The following is an 11,570-nucleotide window of genomic DNA, read 5'->3' on the forward strand; positions in this document are numbered from 1 at the left end:
CACCTCCATCACCTCCACCTCCACCACCTCCACCACCTCCACCACCTCCACCTCTACCACCTCCACCACCTCCACCTCCATCACCTCCACCTCCATCACCTCCACCTCCACCACCTCCATCACCTCCACCTCCACCACCTCCATCACCTCCACCTCCATCACCTCCACCTCCACCACCTCCATCACCTCCACCTCCATCACCTCCACCTCCACCACCTCCATCACCTCCATCACCTCCACCTCCATCACCTCCACCTCCATCACCTCCATCACCTCCACCTCCATCACCTCCACCTCCATCACCTCCACCACCTCCACCTCCACCACCTCCACCACCTCCACCTCCACCACCTCCACCTCCACCACCTCCACCTCCACCACCTCCACCACCTCCACCTCCACCTGCTCACAGGCTCCCTCTCCAGGTACATCACGCTGGGGGGTGGGCTTCCACTGATGAGATTTGGAAGGACACAAATGTGCACTCGGTCACCCAGGGAAGGTCAAGCATGTCCGCCCCTACTCCCGCATCCACACCTCAGGCAGGAGCGGGACTTGGGGTGGGACTAAGCTCAGGACCGGAGGAGGCGTCCTGGATGGCAGGTGAGCCTGGTGTCACTTTGAGAAAGAGCGGGAGGGTTGGCGGAGGAAAGGGCCACTTGGTTGGGAATGGGACTTGGAGGGATGGGTTCTGAAGGCAGAGAAGGGGCCACACGCTGAGAACCATGGTGGCCTCCAGAGGGGAAAGGAGACGGGAGCCCGCCCTGCAACACGCTGCCCAGGAGCGACCTGAGGTTCCAGCTCTGCAACCATCGCAGAGCAGGTCCTGTTGTCCTCCGCCCCTCGGCATGTGGTCATCTGTTACAGCCGCCATAGGAAACAGAGAGAAAGCCCCTGACGACAGCGGCTTAATTGAGAGTCAGATCTGAGTCTGGGGGAAGTGGACACAAATCTGGAGTCTGCCCCAGGAAGTGCTTCCGGCTCCCAGCCACCCTCTCCTAGCTGGGCCCTGTCCTCCTGGTCCACGGTGTACCCATGTGACAGGTGGCAGGAGGGACGAAGGGACAATGAAGATGGGGCAGGACTCTGGCTGGACTGTCCCCTGTGGAGGATCCCTGGACGCCCTCACTCACTTCTCTTTTCCTACTTGCGGTGTGGTTTTTACAAAGCGCAGACACGGGCTGGAGGGAAAGTGTTCCCATTGTTTTAGAATTTGCTTTTGGTTATTCATGACAGGAGAGTGATTTTGACATGTGGTACACAGAGGGAGCGTGACCTCCCAATCTTGTGGTGGTACGTGGCGTGGAGTTTCACGGTCGTGTGTTCATATAGAATGTGGGGAATGACGTCTGATTCGTTCTATGTCTTTACCGCTCCCATCCCCAACCCTTCCCAGGAATTTTTATTATATGGAAGAAGGAAAGAACGGAAGATGGGGGCCTATGAGTGTCTCCACCACAACTAATAGGTCTGAGCCTCTGTAGGGGATGGTGCTCAGTTGCAAGGGACAGAATTCTGTCCCAGCTGGGCATAAGAAAGAGGGCTTTGCTTTTCTCATAGAGCAAGAAGTGCGTGGTTGCTGGTACAGTGCAGGCGCTCAAAGATGATCACAATTCGTTTGTTTTGATATTTATTTTTGGTACTGGAGATTGAAACCAGGGGTGCTTTACCACTGAGTCACATCCCTAATACTTTTTGAGACAGGGTCGTCCTAGGTTGCTGAGGGTCTCACTAAGTTACCCAGGCTGGTCTTGAATTTGTGATCCCAGACTCCTGAGTCACTGGGATTACAGGCAGGTGCCACCAGGCCTAGCAGATGACCGCACTTTGAAGACTGGTTTTCACCCTTGAGTTTGTAGCCTCATGGACTGAAGAAGGCTGCTGTGGCTCCAAACATCATTTTTGTATTTAAGGCAGAAGGAAGTGTGAACAGTTCTGCTAGTCTTGAGTTTTCCCATAGATATCCCCCAAACAGATAGTGCGCACTGGCTGGGACTGGGTCTCATGGTCCCCTAATCTGCAGTGGGTGGGCTGGAAAAATTAAGTAGCTTCCCAGCCTATTAGAAAACAAACAGAGTCCCTTCGACTGCTAATTCCAGGACACCAGCCGGGACTCCCCCACCCACGGTTGCTGCCAAACCCCTGCGGACACGCCCTCATCCCAGTGCCCTCATCCCTACGAAAGGCCTGGAATCCAAGCATCCCGCGGACGAGGGGCCAGCCCTCCAGGTTGGTCCCAGCCCCTTGGTTCTGTGATCTGGAAGAGAGAAGAGAACGCGACCCCTGCCCCAGGATGACGGGGACGGCCAGGCAAGGAGCAGAGCCCGAGCGGCCCAGGCTGCTGCTCAGCCACCGGAAGGCGGGAGGTCCCGTCCCTCCTCCACCCTGTCCTGTCTTCTACCTACAACAAAAACCAGCCCGTGACAAAGCGCTGGGCGCACCCTGTCAGGAAGGTCTCTGCTCAGTTCGCCTGTTAGATCTCAGGGAGGGGACTCCGCCCTCCAGTCGGAATGCTGGGCCCGTGTGGTCGGGTGACAGCGTGGGGTTGCACTGGCTTCGGGGCAGGCGGTTCTGGGTTCGAATCTGTAACTAGGTGACAGTCTCCTCATCTGTAAAATGGGGTGAAGATCCTGAACTTACAGGCTTTTGTGGGGTTTCACAACGAGTATCCCCAGCACAACACTTGAAGCACAGGGGGCCCCAGACCCACGCCGGCTCTCTCACTGGGACGTCGGTGGGGAGAGCAGCACACCCCCCACCCGGAGGCACAGGCTCTGGCAGAAAGGGCTCCGTGTGGCTGCCGCTCTGCTCCAGCTGGACTCTCCCTGGCCCCAGGCCCGCAGGCTCCTGGCTAAAGGTGACCTAATTATCACTAAAGCTCCCGAATGAGGGCTGAGACATCGCCTCCCTGAGCAGGCTCAGAAGGAGCAGTAATGGGACAATAAAATTAATCTTGTAGAAAAACACAATTAGCAGTATCATTTATAAATCTCCTCTCCCGGGCGGCGGAGGCGGGCGCCCCTGGAGCACGACCGCTCTCCGCGCAGACGCCCGTTGCCCGTGCGGGGATGGATGGATGAGCACCCGGCGCGGAGAACGTTTCCATCTCACACGCAGGGCTACGCTGGGAGTTTAAAAAGCAGTCCTCAGAAGCCAAAATGACCCAGGGGACAGAGCAGCAGGCGAGGTCCCAGCCCCTTCAGGCCTGCCCGTCTCAAGTGGCCTCGCTCACGATGAGCACCACTCCGCAGAGCCGGCGCCGGAGCCCAGGGGGCGCCGTGGAGCCGGCAGCACCGAGAACCGCAGGCAGACAGGCCAAGCCTGTCTTGACCTTGAGCAAGCGCCCGCGCCTCAGTTTCCCCAAAGCCACTGGTGCTGGGCGGGGGCAGCAGGACTACAAGAGACGGTGTGTGGCGGTCTGCGGCGAGCCCGGCTCAGGACCAGCGGCAGGCTCGGTGTCGGCAGGATTCCGAGCTGTCCAGTCCCCCTCCGCCTTGCCCCTCTCTCGGCTCCCACCCCTGCCAGGGCTCCACTCTCTTTACCCTTAACCATCTTAAAAAATCGAGGTTTAATAATCCACACGCCCAAAAACGCAGCCTTTGGAGGCCCTTGTTTGTGGGTTTCCCACGCAGACAGGCAGGAGCGACCAGCGCTGCCAGGGCGAGGCGCTTCTTCGCCCCCAGGAAAGCACATCTTCGCCGGCAGAGCCTCCCATGCCCTGTGCCCCCAGCCCTGGGGACCGGCCAGCCTCACTTCTGCCTCCATGGCCTTCTCTCTGCTGGACGTTTCCCAGGAACAGAATCGACACCGTGGGCTTTGGCGTCCGGCTCCTTCCACAGAGCGTGTTTTCGAGGTTAGTCCTGCGGTGGGCATCGGAGCTGCCTCGTGTTCCACAGCTGACCCGATTCCATCGCACGGACAGCTGTGGAGGTTGACCCGCCCGTTTGGTGGTGGGCATTTGGGTCATTTCCACTTTGGGGCTCTTAGGATTCAATGGTGCTATTCACTCTCTGTTTCCACAAAGCCTTGTGTGAACACACACCTCGATCCTCTGCAGCGCACACCTGGGGCAGAACTTGCGGACCACGGGCCAAGCCTACGCTCAGCCTTGTGAGGGGCCGCCATGCTGGTTTCCACGGGGCTGCCCCGTGTCCTGGCCCAGCGAGGACGCTGACAGTTTCAGTTTCCACACATCGTGATTGACACTACCGGCTGGTGTTTTGGGGGCCACCATCGGGATCTCCATGCCTCTCCCTCCTGTCCATCTCGTGGCCTTCCCCATTCTGCTGAGACCAGGGGACCACCAAGTGTCTAATTCCAGCTGGGAGCCCAGCACCTCGGGATCCCAGTTTCCAGGTCCCCCCAGGATAAACTTCTTGTCCTTTTCTTGAGTAGCTGCAAAGCTTTCTGCGCTGCTTGGTAACCTGAGAAGTATGCCTGACATGGCCGGGACGTGGGCTCGCGGCCTGGCGTGCTCCTCCACATCCCACTGCAAAAAGTGGTAATGGAACAGAGGTGGTCTCAAGCTCAAGTGCTGCAGGGCCAGGCAGGGAGGAAGCCTAGGTGAGTGGGGCAGACACCCACCCAAGGCAGGCAAGGGGCAGCGGGCAGGAGGGGCAGCTGCTATCCTTAGGCAGCTGGGGTTTGCCACATGGCAATGTCTTTGTTGTCAGATTTCTTAAAAAAAAAAAAAAATTTCCAGTAAAGGCAATTTTAAAGAATCCAAACAAGTACAGCTTGGCCGGCAGAATTCTACTTTGCAAACCTGGAACTGGTGATTCTGAAACTCACGTGTGCACCAGAATCTCCCAGCGGGCTTGTTAAAAGATAGAGGTTCTGACTGCGCAGGTCTGGGGTGGGGCCTGAGAATCTGCGTTTCTCAGGTTCCCAGGTAAGGCTGCTGCTGGTCCAGGGACCACACCTGGAGAACCTCAGCCGTGGGCTGATAATGCTCATCGAGTTCTCTCCCCTTCTAACACAGGCGGCGACTCGAAAATCCAAAGCAGAGGCCTGTGCTCGTGGAGAAGCAGCACTGTTCCTGGAGAGTGCGGACCGGGAAACAGCAAGCCGCGTGCCCGTCCTGTGCAGGCACCAGCTGAGGACAGCAGGACGGAGCCAGCCACACCTCCCTCTCCTGAGCTTTCATCATGAAACTCACTCTGTGCCAGCGCTTGGAAAACTCAAAACAGTGCAAATGCTACCAGAACATGGAATATATTAAAAGATAACGTGAAAGCGTCAAAAGTGTAGAAGCTATTTGGGTCTCAGAGCCTCTGGAATGTCTCCTGAGACTATCATAACAAGTTACCATGGGCTGCGCGGTTTAAATCCACACCGATCTGTCCTCTTACAGCTCTGGAAGCTGAGTCCAGAGTCACGGTGTCCACAGGCCGTGCTTTCTCAGCAGCTCTGGGAAGAATCTGCCCTTTCCTGGCTTCTGGTGGCTCCCAGAAGCCCTTGGCAGTCCTAGGCTCCTGGGGGTGTCACTTCAGTCTCTGCCTCTGCTGTGGGGAGCGTCTCCCTCTGTTCCTTCTAATGAGGACACCAGTCGTTGGGTTCAGGGCCCCCCTAAATCCAGGATGATCTTATTCTCAAGATCCTTACCTTTTATACCTGCAAAGACCGATTTCCAAATGAGCTCACATTCTGAGGTTCCGGGTGGCACAAATTTTGGAGGGACGCCATTCAACCCACTGTATCCTCCTTACTACCTTCTTCAGATGTGCGTCTAGCAAATCTGACAGTCCGTCGTCTGTGCTTGTAGCAGATTGGAAAACACACACCAGGCAGAGGTGGTGTGGAGCAGTGAAGACTCCTGTGCCCTGATAGGGCAGAGGTCACGGGGGCAACAGGAGCAGACCCCAACGGTAACCAGGCCCCACAGCCTGGGGACATTCCGTGTGGGGTGAGGGCCCAGCCCCTGCACCTGGCCCAGCTTGGGAGCCGGGTGCTCACAGAGCGAATCGATTCTCCAAGAAGTGCTCAAATTCTCTTCAAGGTCCTCTGTCTCGGAAGGCAGGACAACGCGCCTTGCATTTTAGAATGACTCTGTTCTAAAAGGAGGAAAAGTAAACTACACGGATCAAAATGCAATTGCTGGAAAATCTGCTCGCAAGGAACCGACCCTGTTCTGCAGCTGGGCCTGAGAAACGAGGGGGGTCTGCCCGACAGAAGGAAGGTCGTGCACTATGGACGTTGGAAAGAAATGATCTCGCCAGAATTCCAAGGACAACTTCAGGCCTGGATCAGGGCTGGTCCGGGGATGGGTGGGGGGAGTGCTCATTCCCTCCAGAGCAACCACCAAGGCCCCGGCCTCAGCTGTCCAGGGAGACGCTGGGGATGGAAAAGCCCCAAGAGGTCATCCTGAGCCACCCACACTGCAGCTCTGCCTGGGCCCTGAACCTCCAGCTTGCTCTGGGGACCCTGCGCTCTCTGCACGCTCCAGGGACCCTGGCTCACCAAGCATGGAATGAATGGCATCCTCCATCCTCGGGCCTTTAAAAATCCGTAATTAATCAAGGGTCGGGTGGTATCGTTGTTATTAGAACCTGGCCTTTCTGTGGTTCTTGACTTTGGCAAAGTGCTTTTATAATCATTTACCGGCTAAATAATTTAAAACGAGTTATTGCAGCGAGCTGGAAACCAGAACTCAGCTGCTGAGGCGATGCTGGGATGCTCAGGAGCGAGGCGGGAGGAGCCCAGAGTGCCGCACCCTACGGTCCCTAGGACGCATCCCAGGCCAGGGCAGGCGCTGAGGACCTGGCTCGCCCTCGGGCGTGGCGGCTCCGAGGTCTCTGAGGCCGTGGTTCCTGGAGCCATGCACAACACAAGAGGGGGCTCTCCGGCTGGGGCAGCCCCTCCTTCAGCCCCAACGCCCCTCTTATGGGAGGCACACGAGGTCTGGGAGGGAGGGCTTGCTTTCCCAGGGTGGGGGCACCTACTCAGGTTCAGGGGACTCTCCTCCCCCATTGGGGGAACTTAAGAGTCAAGAAGGGGCCAGTCACCTGAGCATAAGGCAGGTGGCGGCTGGGGAGGGGCTGGGCTGCACCGCTGGTTGGGACTCACAGGGGACCAATTCTTGAAGCGTCTGCTCTTCTCCCTGCTGCTAACACCTCTGCCAGCACAGCCTTAATGACCTCGTGTCCCCAGGCCTCGGTGGCCTCACCTGGGACGTGGTGTCATTGCCGAGCCCACCTGCAGTGTGGACTGAGCGGCATGTGACAGGCACGTGGCACTGTGGGCACGCTGCGTGGTAGCTGTCCTTAGCCACCGCATCAGGCTATTGTTGTCCCTTTATCTGCAAAACGGGGATGACAGTTCTGCCCTTCCCCTGCAGGATTTTTGTGAAGCTAATGAAAAAAGAAACTAAAAAGCAATCCAGGGCAATGGAACCACTGCCACTGCGTCACCGTCACCATCCACCCTTCCCTGGAGGAGGGAGGGCTCCTGAGAGGGGTCCTTGGAAGAGACTGGGCTCCAACGGTGCTGGGCGCAGAGGAGGCTTCCGGTGGCCGGAGCTCGGGGGTGCAGGAGGGGAGGGAGAGAGGAGCTGGGAAGAAGTGGGCTGTCCTGGAGGAGGGGGGACCCCAGGGACAGGACTGGCCTGCTTGGCCAGGGGCACAGCTGTCCACTGAAGCCAACTATAGTCCCCATGGGCATCTGGTGTCCTAGGGAGAGGGTTGGGGGCCAGGGCAGATGCCCTGCACAGCACCATTTGGGCACCTGGGGCAGGGAGGGTGGGAGTGGGCAGCGGGACTCTGGCTTTCCGTGATGGGTGACTTCAGGTGCCAGCCTGGCTGGATCACGGAACACCCAGGGATGGTAGTGTTCTTCCAGTCTGGGAGTGTCTGAGGGGAGGACCTGTGGGTCCGACCTGCCAGGGGGAGGGTCTGCCCTCAGCTGATGGCGCCATCCAGTGTGCTGGGGCCCAGAGCACATCCAGGAAGGAGGGAAGACTTTCCCCTTCTGGGGCGGGGCACTCTCCTCCTCCTGCCCTTGGACGTCAGAGCTCCGGGCGGTCTGACCTTGGACTTCAGGATTGCCCCAGCAGCACCCGGTTCTCAGGCCTTTGGCCTCAGACTGGGAGTCATGCTGTCAGCTTCCCCAAATCCGAGGCCTCTGATCTTGGACTAAGCTAGGCTGCGGGGTCTGACTCTCAGATGGCCTGTCAGGGGTCTCCTCTGCCGCCAGCATCACCTGGGCCAACTCCCCTTTCCCTCTCACACAGTCGTCTGTCTCCTATGGGTTCTGTCTCTGGAGAACCCTGACCCTGCAGTCTGTGAGCTCACCTGCATTGCTCTCTGGATAAAGAAATTGCTGGGAGTTCCAGGGCAGGCTCTGCCTCTCTGCTGGGTGGCCAGAGACAATGAGCTCAGCTCCCTGCTGCCCAGGTGTGAAATGTAGGCCTGGAGTAGAGGATTCCTCACACTCTGCAAGACCCTTGCCCCTAGGAGACTGTTCCCTGGGTCTGCACTCCCCCAAGCAAACTGTGGGGCTTTGCCTTCTGAATTTGACTTCCACTCCTAAAAATAAGGTATATCCAATGTGATGTGGACAGAAAATAGGAATTCAGAGCTCCCCAAACCTTGGAGATGAGCTTCTGCTGACCTTATGCCCATCAATCATGCAAAGTTGAAAACACTCTTGAGCTCAAGTCCAAAAATGGGAATCAAAGTGGGGAGCATCTGAAAATCATCTTGTCTTATATACCAAGTCTTGGAGCTGAAAATAAAAATAACTTCGCGATCACACTCTCAATGTATAGAAAAGGAAACTGTGGTCCAGGGAGGACCACTCACCAGATTGTTTGCTTGCTCGCACACTCCCAAGGTGAGACATGTGAACCCATCAGCAATGAGGACATTTACAGAAGAGGTGAATTCAGAAAGCAGATTGGGAGCCCCTGGGGTGGGAGGAGAGGAGGACAGGGAGGGTGACTTAGTGCCACAGGGCTTCTCCATGGGGTGATTAAGTGTCTAGGAAGGAGCGGTGGTGGTGGCACAGCCTTGGGAATATTCTAGAACCAGCGGCGTGGACACTGTAAGGCGGTGCTGTCTCTAGCATGGGAGCTGTATCTCTGCTTCTAAAAGACACGTGGACGAAGCCTCCCTAGACCCGCATCACCAGGCTGTGGAGCAGGCAGAGCCTTCTCTGATCTTTGCAGCTGTCACCAAGCTTCTACCTGCTGCCGGCGCCCGGTGGCCGCCCTCACCACAGGGTGTGCTCCTGTCCTGGGATCAGGCTGGTGGTGGAAGCCCAGAGCCTGCAGCCTGCCCCAGCTGTGCAGGAAGCCGGTGCCCTGGAACCAGTCACAGCTCCTCTGAGCTATTAAGGCTCACAGGACTCTGGGGTGGAGCTCCCTCAGCCACTCTGGATGCTGCACAACCACAGAAAACGCCCATCACCTGCCCCAACTCTAGAGTAGCAACTGAGAACAGAGACCCCACAGGTGCAGAGTCAGAAGGCAAAGCAGTAACAGCTAAAGCAAGCACTGTTTTTCATAATAGCCCATTTGATTCTTACAACACCGCCAGGGTGCAGATACCGCTACAGATGGGGAAGGTGAGACACAGGGAGGGAAATCTACTTGCCCAAAGTGGCACAGTTTGGAAGAGGGAGGGACAAGGTTCCAAATCAGGATGTGGTGCTATGGTTTGGATGTGATTTGTCCCCCAAGGTTCATGGGTTGGAAGTCTGGTCCCCAGTGTGGTGACGTTAAGAGGTGGTGAGTGGAGTCTCGTGGGAGGTCACTGGGGCACTTCCCCTGGAATGAAGGTAGCTCTCGAGGGACCCTGAGTTGCTTTTCTCCTGCTCACTCTGGCTTCCTAGCTTCCTCTCACACTTTCTCCTGCCATGATGCCAATTCATCACAGGGTCATCACCAGAGCTGAGCTGGTGCTGACGCCATGCCCTTGAGCCTCCAGAACTAGGAGCTACACAAACCTTTTTATAAAGTTTTCAGCCTCAGGCATTTCATTATCGTAATGGAAAACAGACTCATGCACGTGGCCTAGCCACTGTCACTGCCTCTTGCAGTGAGGGTACGAACGTCAGCCACTGGGACAAGGGAAGTTTCCAACGGCCTTGGACTCAGTAGAAATGGCAGGTTGGCTCTGAGTGTGAAACAGCAGCATCTGGAGGCCCTGGGAGGATGGCCAGGGGTCACTTCAAAGATCCAAGCAGTGGGCATATCCCTCGGATGGGCAACCTTGAAGTACAGCAGAGGGTCATTTAGAAAGACCAAATTAAAAAAGATTCTTTGTGTCACGTGGAATTAGATGGTTGGTGCCAAAATGAAGCTGGGGTCCAGAGGGAGACAAAGGCCTGTTGGTGTCACTTACTTCTGGCTGTCTCTCAAACACATTGTAGCTTCAACCATCCCCACTTCTCTTCAACCTAATCCCTTGCCAAGTCCCTGACCAAGCAAGAGCCACCTCAGCCCCTATAAATAATGGGATCCTATGTCACCAGACTTTTGCAGGAAAAATGCCTTAATGTCCCTGTCCTGATCCCGGGAGCCTGGAAGCAGGTAAGACAGCAGAGACCTGCAGGGCAACAGACGATTCAGCTGAGGACCCCGAGGACCTTGTCTTGGACCATCAGAGCAGGCCCTAAGGCCAAGGTGAGACGCAGCGAGACACGCACAAGGCAGAGGGAGACCTGTGGCTGGAGTAAGGGGGGTGCAGAGTCAGGAGTGACCAGGCCACCAGCCAAGGAATGCCTGGGGCCTCCACATGGAAGAGCGAGGAACAGCTTCTCCCCTGTCGCCTCCAGGAGGAGTAGGGCCCTGCTGACCCTTGGCTTGGACTTCTCTGCCTCCAGAGCTGAGAGGGACTGCATCTACATTTCTGTTGTTTTAAGCCCAGTTTATGCTCCTTTGTTCCAGCAGCCACAGGAAGCTCGAGCTGCCCCTGCACTCGGTTCCCTCCCTAGAAGGCCCTCCTCACTGCACACACCTTCCTCCTCTACCTCGCCCTTGGGCCTCCCCTGGGAACTGCACTCTTATCCACCTCCCGGCACCTTCCCTCCCAGAGGCTTGCAATTTGCCGCCCCATGTCGTGAGCTCCTTGTGGATGGCAGTATGTCCTTGCACTTGGCATTGCTTATGTCCTCCAGTAGGAAGAAACACAAAGGGCAATGGCAGCCAGCCCCAGCAAACACGAACCGCACTGGAAAGCTAGTGACAATCAGAAACGTTATTGTCTCTGGGACAACATGGGCCCTTCCTGACAGTCTTGGAGAGGGAAGAACCCCACTTTGTGGCCTCCTGTGTGGGACTCTAACCACAGTGTGAGCAGTGTGTGTGTGTGGGGGGGGAGTTTCTGTAAGGGGTTTGGGGCCAAGATGGGGACAAGGTCCTCCCTTGAACAAGCCACATGTTGTCTCCTGACCCAGAGATGTCTTCATGGCTGGGTGAGCTGGCACACACTCAGGAAGTGCCAGGACATATTTCTAACTACTCTTCCTCACCGGTTCAGGAAGCATCCAAGAGGCAGAGGGGTGGCTTCTTGCTTCCCTGGGGCCTGTGGCAGAGGCGACCTGAAGACCCCTGACGTCCCTGGGCTGGCCTG

This window comes from Sciurus carolinensis, chromosome 10 (assembly GCF_902686445.1).
Source record: "Sciurus carolinensis chromosome 10, mSciCar1.2, whole genome shotgun sequence".
In the NCBI taxonomy this organism is placed as follows: Eukaryota; Metazoa; Chordata; class Mammalia; order Rodentia; family Sciuridae; genus Sciurus; species Sciurus carolinensis.